We start from the raw sequence: 14,728 nt of genomic DNA, 5'->3' as shown, positions 1-14,728 counted from the left end.
CCTTGGATTTCTCTCTTCATACCTACTAGTGTTCTATGTTTTAGCTACCTCCTGCTGCCACTAGAGACAGCGCACCTGCTTACTGTATTCTGTTTAACACTCAGCTCAGTGCTAGCACTGTATGCAGAAAGCGTGAATACTCCTTTTAGTTGTTACTGTAGGCAGCCTGAATACAATCCAGTAATTGAATCTATGTCTATGCGGCAGTGCTCTAAGCTAAAAATATCACTTGGTTGTCTGTCTCCTAAAACTGTAAATTTAGCAGTCAATAGATATTTTATGTTACATTGGCATGCTTACTATGCTTCTGAAGACCGTTTTAAAAATTGATATGTATATTAAAAAGGAAAAATTACAAGAAAGATGAAAATAAGCATCCTGTATTACAAAAAAACATAATCAACAGTGCTAAAAACAATCAATGTTAACTAATGCAATGGAAACACATCAGATTTTGAAGATACTGATGAATTGTTCTGTTTTTGTGATTTTTTTTTTTACTTGGTGAATCCTTATTGTTATCTTCTACAATAAAATTTAAAACCAATAGGATAGAGATCTTTCTTTTGCAAATAGTCGAAGACCTTATTGTCTATAGACAAGTGTCCTTAATTATAGATCTTATCCTTGAGGTGGGATTATTGGGAAGAACAGTATACACCTCTACATTAGATAATTGTGAGAGAATCTCATTGACATACATGCTCCTATCCATAATAACAGTCGCCCCACCTTTGTCGGCAGGTTTCAATATAAGATCTTTCTCCTTGGTCAATGAAACCAAGGCTATTCTGTCAGTATAAAGGGCACGTTACATACTACGATATATTATATATATCAAACGATATGTCGTCGGGGTCACGTCGCAAGTGACGCACATCCGGCGCCGTTTGACATATCGTAGCGTGTGACAGCTACGAGTGTCCGTTAACAAGCAAAAATACTCACCTTATCGTTGCTCGTTGACACGTCGCTCATTTTCTTAAAATCGCACGTCTTTCTGCGCGCTGGTTGTTCATCGTTCCCGGGGCAGCACACATCGCTCCGTGTAACACCCCAGGAACGCTGAACTGCAGCTTACCTGCGTCCCGCCGGCAATGCTGAAGGAAGGAGGTGGGTGGGATGTTTACGTCCCGCTCATCTCCCCCCTCCGCTACTATTGGCCGGCCGCTGTGTGACGTCGCTGTGACGCCAAACGTCCCTCCCCCTTCAGGAAGAGGATGTTCGCCGCCCACAGCGAGATCGTTTGGAAGGTAAGTACGTGTGACGGAGGTTTACGACTTTGTGCAACATGGGCAACAAATTTCCCATGCCGCACAAACAATGGGGGCGGGTGCGATCGCAAATGCGATCGCACGAGGACTTGATATGTGTAAAGCAGGCTTTAGTCATATTGGATGGACAATATAGCTGACCTCTCTCAATGTCCTTATAGAATTTTGTCATATCTTGTTCAACAAAGGAAATAAATGTCTCAATGGGCGGCATATTTTTGGGAGGCATAAATGTGCTTTTGATTTTAAGTCAAAGATCAAATAGATTAATAGGTGATCTCTGGACTGATCTGTGTAGGGGAGGTCTAGTATTAAATTCGTTAGTAGAAAAATGTACCTTAAGGCGTAGATTTCTGAAAAACCTCTGTAAATCCATAAGAAAATGGAAACTATTAAATTTATATGTTGGACAAAATGATAATCCTTTTTGCAAAAGATTCATCTGTTGTGGAGCAAAGCGGGCTTTACACGCTACAACATAGCTCAAGTGATCTCGTTGGGGTCACGGAATTTGTGACGCACATCCGGTCGCTTTAGCGATGCTGTTGCGTGTGACACCTATGAGCGATTTTGCATCGTTGCAAAAACGTGCAAAATCGCTCATCGGTGACATGGGGGTCCATTCTTAAATATCGTTACTGCAGCAGTAATGAAGTTGTTCCTCGTTCTTTCGGCAGCACACCGTGTGACACCGCAGGAACAAGGAACCTCACCTTACCTGCGATCCGGCCACAATGCGGAAGGAAGGAGGTGGGCGGGATGTTATGTCTCGCTCATCTCCGCCCCTTCGCTTCTATTGGGCAGCGGTTTAGTGACGCTGCTGTGATGTCGCTGTGACGCTGAATGAACCATCCCCTTAGAAAGGAGGCGGTTCGCCGGTCACAGCGACGTCGCAGGGAAGGTAAGTCCGTGTGATGGGTCCGGGCGATGTTGTGGCACACGGGCAGCGATTGGCCCGTTTCGCACAACCGATGGGGGCGGGTTTGCATGCTGGCGATATCGGTACCAATATCGCAGTGTGTAAAGCGGCCTTAAGACTTTTAGATGAAATGTTAATAACTTGAGAATTCTCCCTACCTGTGATCTGGTCGTCATGTTTGTGCGTGGAATTTCTGTAGCATTGTCCCCCCTACACTGGTCTATCCACTAATAGATTTTGATGTATTGTGATAAATATATCATGTACATCTATATATATAATTACCTTATTCTGTCTCTGTCTGTCTGTCTGTCTTGCTCCAAAATTGTGTCCTTACGGTGACACAAAGCTGATTGGCCGCTGGGCTCGCCATGGCCCCGCCCCCCCGTACGGATTGGCCTCTCGCCTCGACTCGGCTCCGCCCCCCATGGATTGGTTGCTTGCCTCGGCCTGGCCCCGCCCTCCGCATGGATTGGCCACTCGCCCCGGCCCTCCGCACGCATCGCCAGACATAACCTTGCGCTGCTGGGATCGTGACGGAGTCGGTGAATGCTGGTAACCATTATACACATCGGGTAACTAAGGTCCCTTAGTTACCCGATGTGTATCATAGTTACCAGTGTACACCGGCTCCGTCACGATCCCAGCAGCGCCAGACATAACCTTGCGATGCTGGGATCATGACGGAGCCGGTGAACGCTGGTCACCATTATACACATCGGGTAACTAAGGTCCCTTGGTTACCCGATGTGTATCATAGTTACCACTGTACACCGGCTCCGTCACAATCCCAGCAGCGCCAGACATAACCTTGCGATGCTGGGATCTTGACGGAGCCGGTGAACGCTGGTAACCATTATACACATCGGGTAACTAAGGTCCCTTAGTTACCCGATGTGTATCATAGTTACCAGCGTACACCGGCTCCCGGTACACATGTGCAGGGAGCCGGCATTATACTCCTCTCCCCCCAGGACTACTCCTCCTATTATAGTCCTTCTATTATACTCCTCTCTGAGTATAATAGGAGAACTATTATAGCATGGGGGATGCAGCACGATGGGGTGTGCAGCATGGGGGATGTAGCACGATGGGGGGTGCGCAGCATGGGGGATGGAGCACGATGGGGAGTGCGCAGCATGGAGGATGGAGCACGATGGGAGGTGCACACCTCCCCCCAACACACACACACAACACACCACACACACACTGGGAACCACAAACACCGCCATACACAGACACCCACACACACAGACAACGCCGCACACACACAACACCCAACACACAAACACCGCGGCATACATAAATATACGCACATACCGCACAACACACACATTACACAAAACATACCTCCCCCCAAAACACACCACACCCACACAAACCGCGCAACACACACACACACAACACTACAGACACACAGCGCTCCACAAACAACGCAACACACGCAACACACATACAACACCGCTCTCACCCCCCGCCACACCCAGACAACACCCAGATTATGTACAGCCCCTACACAAACACTTGGTAACTACACACAACAACATCTATATATATATATATATATATATATATATACATATATAACAAAAATCATACATGAACTACACAATACGTAAATTCTAGAATACCCGATGCGTAGAATCGGGCCACCTTCTAGTATATATATATATATATATATATATATATATATATATATATATATATATATTTGAACTTTGTTATTGGTGAATGTTTTTCACATATATATTGTATATAATTTTTTTTCTTTACTGTATAGTGTGACTCTGATGAAGGTCTTATTAAAAGACCGAAATGTCAAATATACTCCTTGTAAACACATGTTCACACGCTGAGTTATAATAAAGCACCTGTTATTACCACGCATCCTTGTTTGAGTGCCAGATTCTTTCTGAGGACTTATACTAAGGATTGGGACCCTATCCTAACACCGTATTTTAACAGAGTGCCGTATTTCTTTGATTAGAATATATTATATACAAACACACACACACGTATATATATACACACACACACACACACACACACACTGACAAGCAAAAGGGTAAGAATGTTTTGATCTCATTATCCTTTACAGCTTTGAGCATGAGACTAACTTCATTTTGTATATAATCATTGTGGAGACACGGGGGTCAGTGGATGCTCTCGTCCGCTGACCCGGCCGCCTTTAGAAAGACAGCATGGCCCAGGGCTCATCCCAACTGAACACTCGACCTCCTTAACTGTGGGTGGAACACTACTCAGACAACACAGGGTGAAGGAATCACAATATTAAGACTTTATTGGATCCCAAACAATTAATGGCACATAGCACATAACTGGCAAAACACACAAATGTAACAGGCAACAGTTTCTCACCCTTCCGCTGGCTCACCAGGGATTAGAATGTCCATGCCTCAGAGCTTCCAGGGCTACTTACTCCAATCCAGCAGCACCCCGCTTTCGGCGGGCACCCACCGAGAATGGAATAACGCCAGATTTAGGAAGCTGGCTGAGGTCTGCAAAGTCTGTAGCCAGGTGATCAAATTGTCCCAACCTGGGTTTCTTCCTTAAGTAGTCTCTGGTATCACAACCGAATCCTTGCATTTGATGCTGAAGTCCATGTAGTGTTATAATCCAGGTTCAGCTATGGCTTGCCAATCGGATCTGCAGAACCTAGATTGGTAGCATGTAGCAAGAGTCTCTCTGGGAAATGGACAGTCCTCCTTCTTATACACCTGAGCTCTCCATTCAGACCATTGAGGTCTTCACAATTGGTGGATAAGACTGGGCTCTTATTGGCTAGATTTCAAGCCTTATACAGAATATCCCAGTAATAATGGTCAATGGCAGAGATGAGCGAGAGAGAGCTAAGTTAAATCGCATCCAGCAAACACATTGTAATACAATGGGTGTCTGGCCTTCAGTCCCAAAACAATTACATAAGTCTACAAAAACGTCAATACTAAACTCCAAAGAGTCTTGTAAAAACAATGAGGGACTTATCCCCCGTCTATAAACAAACTATCTTCATGTCTGGCTGAATTTTAAGAAATTTTAACCCTTGCTAGGCACTGACAGACTCCAGGTAGTCACAATCATCTAGGCTAAAGGCCCCATTACAGGCAGCGACATCGTTAGCGATCTCGTTAACGATGTGACACACCCAGATCGTTGCAACAATTTGCCGAGATCGCACATAGGTCGTTTAGTAGCGGTCACACGTAACTATCTCACAAACGACGTATCATCGTTCAGCGATATATTGTTTTACCAAGGCGGTCGTGTGGACACTGTCACACAGCATTCCTCCAAACGATTCAGGTAACGACAGAGGCGTATATTTGTTCACAGCATACACCCTGGCGTGTGTGGGCCTCGCCCTGTACACACCCCTCCTTCAATACTGTTTAATTCTTCTCTGGTTTTCTGTTAATTGATTGGTTGTCTGTGAAATAAAAGGACGCATTTGCGGCAGCCTCGTGTGACGCAACCACCGGTGCCGCACGCGTGATCTTTTTTTGTGTCTTGCTTCCATATCGGCTTTCTGTGTTCCCCAAGGTATATTTATTTTTGTAAATTTATTTTTTTCTAATTTCCTTTGTAATTCTAAATATTAAATTAATTTTTCTTTTTAAATGTTAATTTAATTTTTTGCGTGACCATTCTATGCACCATCTGTCATCCTTTCTACCCTATGTTCCATTTTGTTGTTTTTTTAGTGTATGTTTTTTGTTTTTTTTTCCTCCTAAATTTATCTATGTTATGTAATTATGTTCTTCAGATGTCTGACCACCAGAATGAGGCTTTTATCAGGGAATTCCTGGAAATGTGTCATAAACTACCTTGCCTGTGGAAAATAAAATCTGCCGAGTATAGCAACAAGATACTTAAAAAAAATGCTTATTTGCAGCTGATTGATGTTTTTAAGAAGCATTATCCAACAGAACAGGCAGATGAGCTAATTATTAAAAAAAAATTACAAGCCCTCCGCACCGTTTATAAAAAAAGAATTAAATATGGTGGAGGAATCGAAAAGGTCGGGGGAAGGCATGGCGGACATCTATGTACCACGGCTATGGTACTATGATCTTCTTCATTTTACAAGGGGCCAGGAGCTTCCTTGTCCATCAACAAGTATGTTGCCCCTGCAGGAGGAGGAAATGGAATTGAATCCCCCTGAGTCTATGGTTGAGGAAGTATGTTTTATTTTTTAATGTTTCATTTTTTTAAAACCCGAAAAATGTAATATACTGAATATAAAATGTTCGAAAAAAATATTTTCTCTATAAATAATCAGCGCTGAATTAAGGGTAAATGATAAATATTTATTTCTATCCTTATTCTAAAAAATACTTGCAATGAAGATAAAAACACAAATACACAAGAACAGCAATATATAAACTTTGGAAAAAATATATATATGTATTCTAGTAACCAAAATAAAACAGCATGTACCACTACCACTATGGATTTTTTTATGGTGGGCAAAAGAAACGCCAGAGGGGGTGTAGGGGAGGGACACTCACCAAAAAGAAAATAAATGATCAAACAATAAAGAATCCGCAAAAGATTTTTAACCTTAGTCATTATCAGTTAACTACTAATGAGACCTCTCTATTACAGAAAAGATTGAAATGTGCACCATCCACAGGTTTTAATAAATTCCAAGCGTTTATTGAGGTTAAGCAATTAATGAGGAATTTAGCTTTGAAAAAGTATTTTTTAAAAATCCTTCGTTGAGACAACTAGGGAATATTCCTAGTTTGTCACCTACTTCGACGGTAAAAAATACCAATCTTAAATGTCAGTCTAATTTCCACCCATTAATCGAGTATTCAGATTCGCTCCTCACCTTTCAGAAATGTGTCCTGAATGACATTAGACAAATAAAAAAAAACAAAAAATGTGGGATCTGGAATAATTTAACACAAAAGGAAAAACTTGCAATTAAACAATTGCAAGATAATGAAGAAATTATAATACGTCCGGTGGACAAAGGTGGGGCATAGTCCTTATGGACCTGGTGGACTATGAGAAAGAGTCAGCTCGACTTTTGGGAGACGAGACTACATATGAGGTTTTGACCACTGATCCTACAAATGTATATAAGGAAGAATTAAATTTACTGGTAAAGAGGGGTCTTGACAAAGGAATTTTAAATAAAGATGAGGCTTTATATATAAGGAATCAAGCCCCCAGGTTAGCAGTATTTTATCATATACCTAAGATTCATAAAACGTTACTGAATCCACCGGGGCGCCCTATTATTTAGGGATCGGCTGTTTAACAGCCAACCTTTCGAGATATATAGATGTCCATCTCCAAAAGTGTGTTCGACTGCTCCCTGCATATTTGAAAGACAGTACTCAGGTATTACAGCTTTTACAGGAAGTACAATGGGGGGAGGACTATATTCTGGGTTCAATTGATGTTACCGCACTATATACTATTATAGAACATGAAAAGGGCTGCGAAGCTTCCAAATATTTTTTGAACAAATCTGGATTGTTTTCCGCAATCACAGGTCGATTTTTTGGGGGACTGTATTCAGTTTATCCTAAATCATAATTAGTTCCGTAATGGTGCCCAATATTTTTTACAGTGGTGGGGCACAGCTATGGGGACCAGGTTCGCACCGAGCTAAGCAAATCTGTATATGGGATGGTGGGAGGAGTCTACCATATACCCCCGGTGGTGTGATTCGGGAGAACCTGGTCCTCTGGCGTCGCTTCATCGACGATATTTTGTTTGTATGATCAGGTGACCAAGATTTTCTCCTTGAATTTGTGGAGGGTTTAAATGTGAATGAGTTTCATCTAAAATTCACCTCCACAATCAGTAAAAAAATGATGAATTTTCTTGACCTGAACATTTTTATTGAAAATAGCAAGATTGAAACCAAAACCTACCACAAACCAACTGATAGTAATAGCTACATCTCACTAACTAGCTGTCACTTACCCACCCAGCTGGCTTCTTAATGTTCCAAAGAGCCAATATATTAGGGCATCTAGGAACTGTAGTAAAATGGAGGACTTTGAATTAGAGGCGGTTAATTTAGCCAACAAGTTTGGAGAGAAAAGGTATGAGGAGGGGTTCCTGGAGGGAATATACCAACAGACTAAACAAATGTAAAGAAAAAACCTACTCCAGAAAAAATATATTGAACCTGTGCTACATAAACCAAATGAATTGAATATACCCATAATATTGCAATATACGGCACAAGCTAGGTTTTTAAAGAATATTATTAAAAAGTATTGGAACCTCCTCAAAGAAGATAAAATAATTGGAGACCTCTTGCAGGAAGAAATTACCTTTAGAGACTTAATTACTTGTCAGACAAAAGGAGTGATCTATTGCATCCAGTGCCCCTGTCAAAAAAGATATATTGGGAGAACAATAAGACCCCTATGTAGAAGAGTTGGTGAACACATTAGAAATATTAAAAATAAATGTAATAAACACCCTTTATCCAAACATTATTTATTAAAACATGGAGGATCATTTAGGGGGTCTCAGGTTTGGGGTATACAGAAAGTAATGAAGGATTGGAGGGGAAGTGATTTTATAAAAAAGATGTCCAGAGTTGAAAGTTAATTGATTTTTGAATTAAATACACTAAAACCTAATGGACTTAATAATGATATTGAGCTCTTTGCTTTTAATTAGGCCATATGTCCTTTTTATTCTTATATATTTATTCAAATTTTTAATTTTTAAATTTAACAATATTGGGAATATAAATATATTTTTTACACAATTTTTTTTAACTTTATATATTTTTCCGTTTTTACTAATTTTTTGCATTTTTGTAGGTTGACGCAAATAGCAATATTGCATATTGTTGTTTGAACATATATATATATATATTTTTTATTGTATAGGTTTGTTTTATGGTATCGCATAAAATTTGAAAAAACTGCTAGTTCTAAAAAAGAGAGAAAATCTTGCAAAATATTTCTGCACTGAATATGTATTATATGTGGACCTTTTATGTGGTTCTATACATGGTCTATGTATTTTTTAGTATGATGAATCGCAACGTAATTAGACTATAAATAGTATCCAATGGAGTGACTGAGCCATCCTTGAGGAAGGGAACCGTTAACGCCCCCGAAACGCATGTCGGATTTTGCTCAGTCTATCATCTGCTGTGAAGGCTTAATTGTCTGATCTATTCTAGACCTCGAAAATCCTAATCTGTAACGGGTGGACGCCCAAGCAGTTCAGGAAAAAATCATCATCTCACCCGTGCCTTGGAAGAACTTCTAACCCCGGAAACGAACAACCTCCAGTGCCCTGTCAGCATCAGTGTCTCTAGGCTTAAGGACTTCGTACAGGGGAGACTTGATCAACTCTATCCAGGCACAAGAAAGCCACGTCGCGCAGAGACTGCACTACCTGGGGATCTCCTGGTCGGTATTGTTTATCAGGTAACCTGCACTGGTGATTCGTTACGGGTGTATCGTTGTATTCCTGCTATACTCCTGGCTTAGTGCTAGGAGTGCGGGAAGTTTAAACATACCAAGGGCTCTTGGTTCATGTGGAGAGCGCGGCTTTTATTAATAATGGGGGTCTTTTGCCTGTAAATCTAGCTGCAGAATTTTAGGAATTTTGGGTTTGAGCGCTAACCATTGTCCTTTGGATATCTAACTGAGTATAAAATGTGTTTGCATACTCATCTTTTACATTTGAAACATGTTGTGTTAATTTTGTTATTTAGTATAATTAATTAATCATGCCATTTCAGCCTAGTTAATTTGTCACAAACTGTATTATAGTTTTTATGTTAAAATTTTATAAAAAAAAAAAAAAACAACTACATTTTTTATGTTCTATCCAATCAAATATGGTATTACTGTCTCCTTTTTTTTAAAAAATGTTATCTGTTGGCCCACACAAGGATGTATTTGCTCAATGTATGCAGTACTTGATTTGATCTTTTAATTAACCAATCTAACCATTTCTTTTATAACTACAGGAAACAAGTGTGGCTTCAATGTCTCTGTCTGGGCCCAGTTCAACACCTTCAATACCTGAAACCGGTGTGGCTGAATTTGAAGCAGCTGGTCCATCAAATGTTCCCATGCGGCTGCTTTCTAGAAGACCTAGAAAACCATCTAACATATCAAGGGCAAGTGACCTGGCTTTGCTTTGTAAATCTATATTAGAGAAACATAATAGGCCACCAATAAGTGGATTTGCCCACTACCTGGATGACGAATTCAGAGTGATGGATGAGGATCAAAGAAAGCATGGCCATCGTGTAATGGTTCAGGTGGTACTGGAGGCCCAAGATCGGAAGTTGACATCTGCATCAACATTAGCAGTAGGGGAGGAGGCTGGCCCATCTACTGTCTCTCAAGACGAATCTTCTCAAACTGAAATACCTGTTCCTAGTACTTTGAGAAAAGGCAGGCTTTCACGAAAAAACTAAATTAATAACTATAATGCACATGTGCATGGGTCTTAAAAAAAAAATTATGGCCTTTTTTTTTTATATATAACATTATTTTTGTGTGTAACAATTCTTTTGCATCCCAGCTGGGTTTATTTTATGTTTGTTAATGTAATATAAATTATTTTGAGCATGTGATTACACATCTTATTTGTAAGTAAAAAAAAGTGGTAATGTTTTTTTCTTGATTCTATTAATGGTCACATGTCTAAAATGTATGTTGCACATTTCCAAAATACAAACACACAATGATGATCACCATTTTCTCCTTGCAACTATTCATAAAGGAATTTTTAATGATTCACACAATTATTATAATGTGTTGCTATGTGTACCTATACATATCCATTTTTAGTTTGTAACCATCCCCTGCCCTGTGTCATTACTATTGTCCAATGACACACCATGATTTTAATTTAATTCACACATGTAGTGGTCCACACACATGCATTTGTTTTTTTGATTATGCAGTTAGTTAAAAACCAAACCCATATGTTTGTTGTGTGTGGCATGTGTCTTTACTGATCACATTATTGTCGCGGGCGGGGAGGGGACGCTGCGCTCACCACGCTCGGGTCCGCCGCTGCTGCTGCTTCTCGGTGGCTCGAGCGGTGGGCCGGATCCGGGGACTTGAGCGGCGCTCCTCACCCGTGAGTGAAAGGGGATAGTATTTGGGTTTTGGAAGCCAGTCCGTGACGCCACCTACGGTTTGTGGTGAGGTTGGGGACACCACCGCTGCTCTGGACGGGGATCCCGGGAGCGATGACAGGGAGCAGCCGAGATGTTTCTCTCCCCTTCGTGGGTAGGGGGTTTTGGTGGTCCCAGGGCCCGGTGATGGTGACTGGACAGGGGAATGGCGGGGTTTGGTGAGGTGCAGGGTTGCGGGGGCAGATGGCACGGTGGTACTCACTCAGCCAATAACGTATACGGAGTCTCTGGTAAAACAAATGGCAGGATGGACGGGTCCCACAGCCGGCTGCTGTAGTTTCTCCCCTGACTCCAGGCTAATAGTGTGCGTCCTTCCTTGCACTTTCTTTATAGGCTCCTCCTGTGCTCCGGTTTCCAGCTGGGTCCCCGGTTCGGTACCGGACGGGTCACCACCCTGTCCCGGCTACCTACGGTTCCACCAGGACTGTCTTCCCGGCCCCTGCAGATGGCCACTATCGTCTGCCTGACTGACTACAAGAGGGTCCTAGGCTCCAACCTAGGCCCCTGTCTGCTTTTGCCACTCTGCACACCTCCTCTCCCTTCCTCTGCCTGGACTTGTCTCTGTTGTTTCCTGCCTCAGACCAGCTAGACTCCTCGGTGGGCGTGTCCATCTGCCTGACTCCGCCCACCTGGTGTGTCTGTCTGAACCCGAGGGAGGAAATCAGGTCTCACTGGAGATGACTGCTGTGACCTGCTGTGGGTGGGTGTGTGTGTGTGTTGTTACCTCTGGCCCCTGGCAAGTCCAGGGCGCCACATTCCCCCTTGGTTAAATGCAGACCGTCCGCGGGCTGCCCGTCCATCACCGGTTTTATTTTCACAACTGAAAAAGAAAATAAACAAGCATATTCAGAAATCTTCCCTCACGGGAGGCATATCACTTCAACCGTTGCAACAACAATAAACACTTTAAATAATAACAACGGAACGGGTCCTTCAGTCACCCACCCAAACAACCTGGCCCTGATGCTGCCCCTAAGAAGTGGGCAGCACCCCTTGACCCCAGTCCAGGAACGGGCCCAGATTTGTTAACGGGACGGGTACTTCGCTGCCGTTGCCGCCGGGCGGACTGCCGGAGCCGTTGTCATCTCCGTTGCGGCCGGGCGGACTGCCGGGGCCGTCGTCATCAGCGGTGCGGCTGGGATGGAAGTCGGGGCCGGTGCCAGGGCGGTGACAAAGGTAAGGCCTGGGGACCCCAGGTCTAGGCCCTCCCTCACAGATGCTGCAAGCGCCGCTACGGTGACAGGGGTAACGGGTCGGTCGGGGCGTTGGCCGCGGGCATGGGCACTGAGGTTCCAGCGGTGCCGGACGGACGAGACATCTCGTGCAGCGGTGCTCCAGGAACCAAATACTTGCAGAGTCCTGGCGTCCCTGCTTTTATAGCCGCGGTTCACATGCGGCCGGACGCCATCCGTGCCCCTTTGGTTTCTTTCCGGCACCTCCTCTTCAGGGGCGGAGCTACGGCTTTCGCGCCTCCACTGCTCGGGAAGACGCTCAAGCGGGGAACTTTTTGCACCCAAGATGGCGGCTTCTGGAAATTTTCGGCCGGACACCTCCGGCGGGACACAAGGCGCACTTCTACCAGGCGGTAGAATGGTAAGATCCTGTTCGTGACGCCAAGTTGTCGCGGGCGAGGAGGGGACGCTGCGCTCACCACGCTCGGGTCCGGCGCTGCTGCTGCTGCTCGGTGGCTCGAGCGGTGGGCCGGATCCGGGGACTCGAGCGGCGCTCCTCGCCTGTGAGTGAAAGGGGATAGTATTTGGGTTTTGGAAGTCAGTCCGTGACGCCACCCACGGTTTGTGGTGAGGTTGGGGACACCACCGCTGCTCTGGACGGGGATCCCGGGAGCGATGACAGGGAGCAGCAGAGATGTTTCTCTCCCCTCCGTGGGTAAAGGGTTTTAGTGGTCCCGGGGCCCGGTGATGGTGACTGGACAGGGGAATGGCGGGGTTTGGTGAGGTGCAGGGTTGCGGGGGCAGACGGCACGGTGGTACTCACTCAGCCAATAACGTATACGGAGTCTCTGGTAAAACAAACGGCTGGATGGACGGGTCCCGCAGCCGGCTGCTGTAGTTTCTCCCCTGACTCCAGGCTAATAGTGTGCGTCCTTCCCTGCACTTTCTTTATATGCTCCTCCTGTGCTCCGGTTTCCAGCTGGCTCCCCGGTTCGGTACCGGACGGGCCACCACCCTGTCTCGGCTACCTACGGTTCCACCAGGACTGTCTTCCCGGCCCCTGCAGACGGCCACTACCATCTGCCTGACTGACTACAAGAGGGTCCTAGGCTCCAACCTAGGCCCCTGTCTGCTTCTGCCACTCTGCACACCTCTTCTCCCTTCCTCTGCCTGGACTTGTCTCTGTTGTTTCCTGCCTCAGACCAGCTAGACTCCTCGGTGGGCGTGTCCATCTGCCTGACTCCGCCCACCTGGTGTGTCTGTCTGAACCTGAGGGAGGAAATCAGGTCTCACTGAAGATGACTGCTGTGACCTGCTGGGGGTGGGGGTGTGTGTGTGTTGTTACCTGTGGCCCCTGGCTAGTCCAAGGAGCCCCATTATGACCTTATGTCTGTGTCTACACATGAATGTAAGAACGTGTTTTCAAAATTTAACAGGTTTTTTATTATTTTAAAGAAACAATGCTACATTTAACTATTACAAAACATTTTAAAAACTAGATTAATTATTGTTAACCACATCAAGGCCCTCCATATATCGACGAACAAGATCTTCGTGTTCCAATGCTGCAGCCCTCAGCCTCCTCGACGATGCCCATACATCACGAAATGTTGGGTATCCTGTAGATGTAATGTGTTATTGTAACCATTTTAACCATACAAAATTAGAACAACACACAAATATCCCTTTTAGGTTATACTTACAAATGTGTGGACGAAGATGATCATCATCTGTTTTTGAGGCTGAACTCAGCTCCCAACCAGCAGCAGCCGCCCCAAATGCTAGTTGAACAGAAAAACAGCCATATTTGAACACTAGTAAACAAACATAACCAAACCATGTTGAAAGGTTGTTTGCCAGTGGCAATGTAATATGCTGTGAACTCACCTCGAGGAGAGCCAACACCAATCTCCTGGACAGAGGCAGGTGATGTTCTTGGTTCTGGTGATGAATGGGGTGACACAAATGCAGGTGGTGGGTTGCCAGATGATGAGCTTGCTGCAGATGGGGATGACATTAAGGACACAGGAGGGGTTGCAGCGGGGGTGGTGTTGCTGGGAAGGAAGGGCTCTGGAAATAACTAGGTGTTTGTGTTGGGGATGGTGAGGCAGGAGGTGATGGGGTCCCATCAGGCAGTTGTCTATGGGGTTCATCTTGTCCTATTGTATAAAGGCAAAAAACATCATCTATG

Source organism: Anomaloglossus baeobatrachus, chromosome 3, assembly GCF_048569485.1.
Source record: "Anomaloglossus baeobatrachus isolate aAnoBae1 chromosome 3, aAnoBae1.hap1, whole genome shotgun sequence".
Lineage (NCBI taxonomy): Eukaryota > Metazoa > Chordata > Amphibia > Anura > Aromobatidae > Anomaloglossus > Anomaloglossus baeobatrachus.
The sequence above is the reverse complement of the archived record's forward strand: the minus strand, read 5'-3'. Positions refer to the sequence as shown.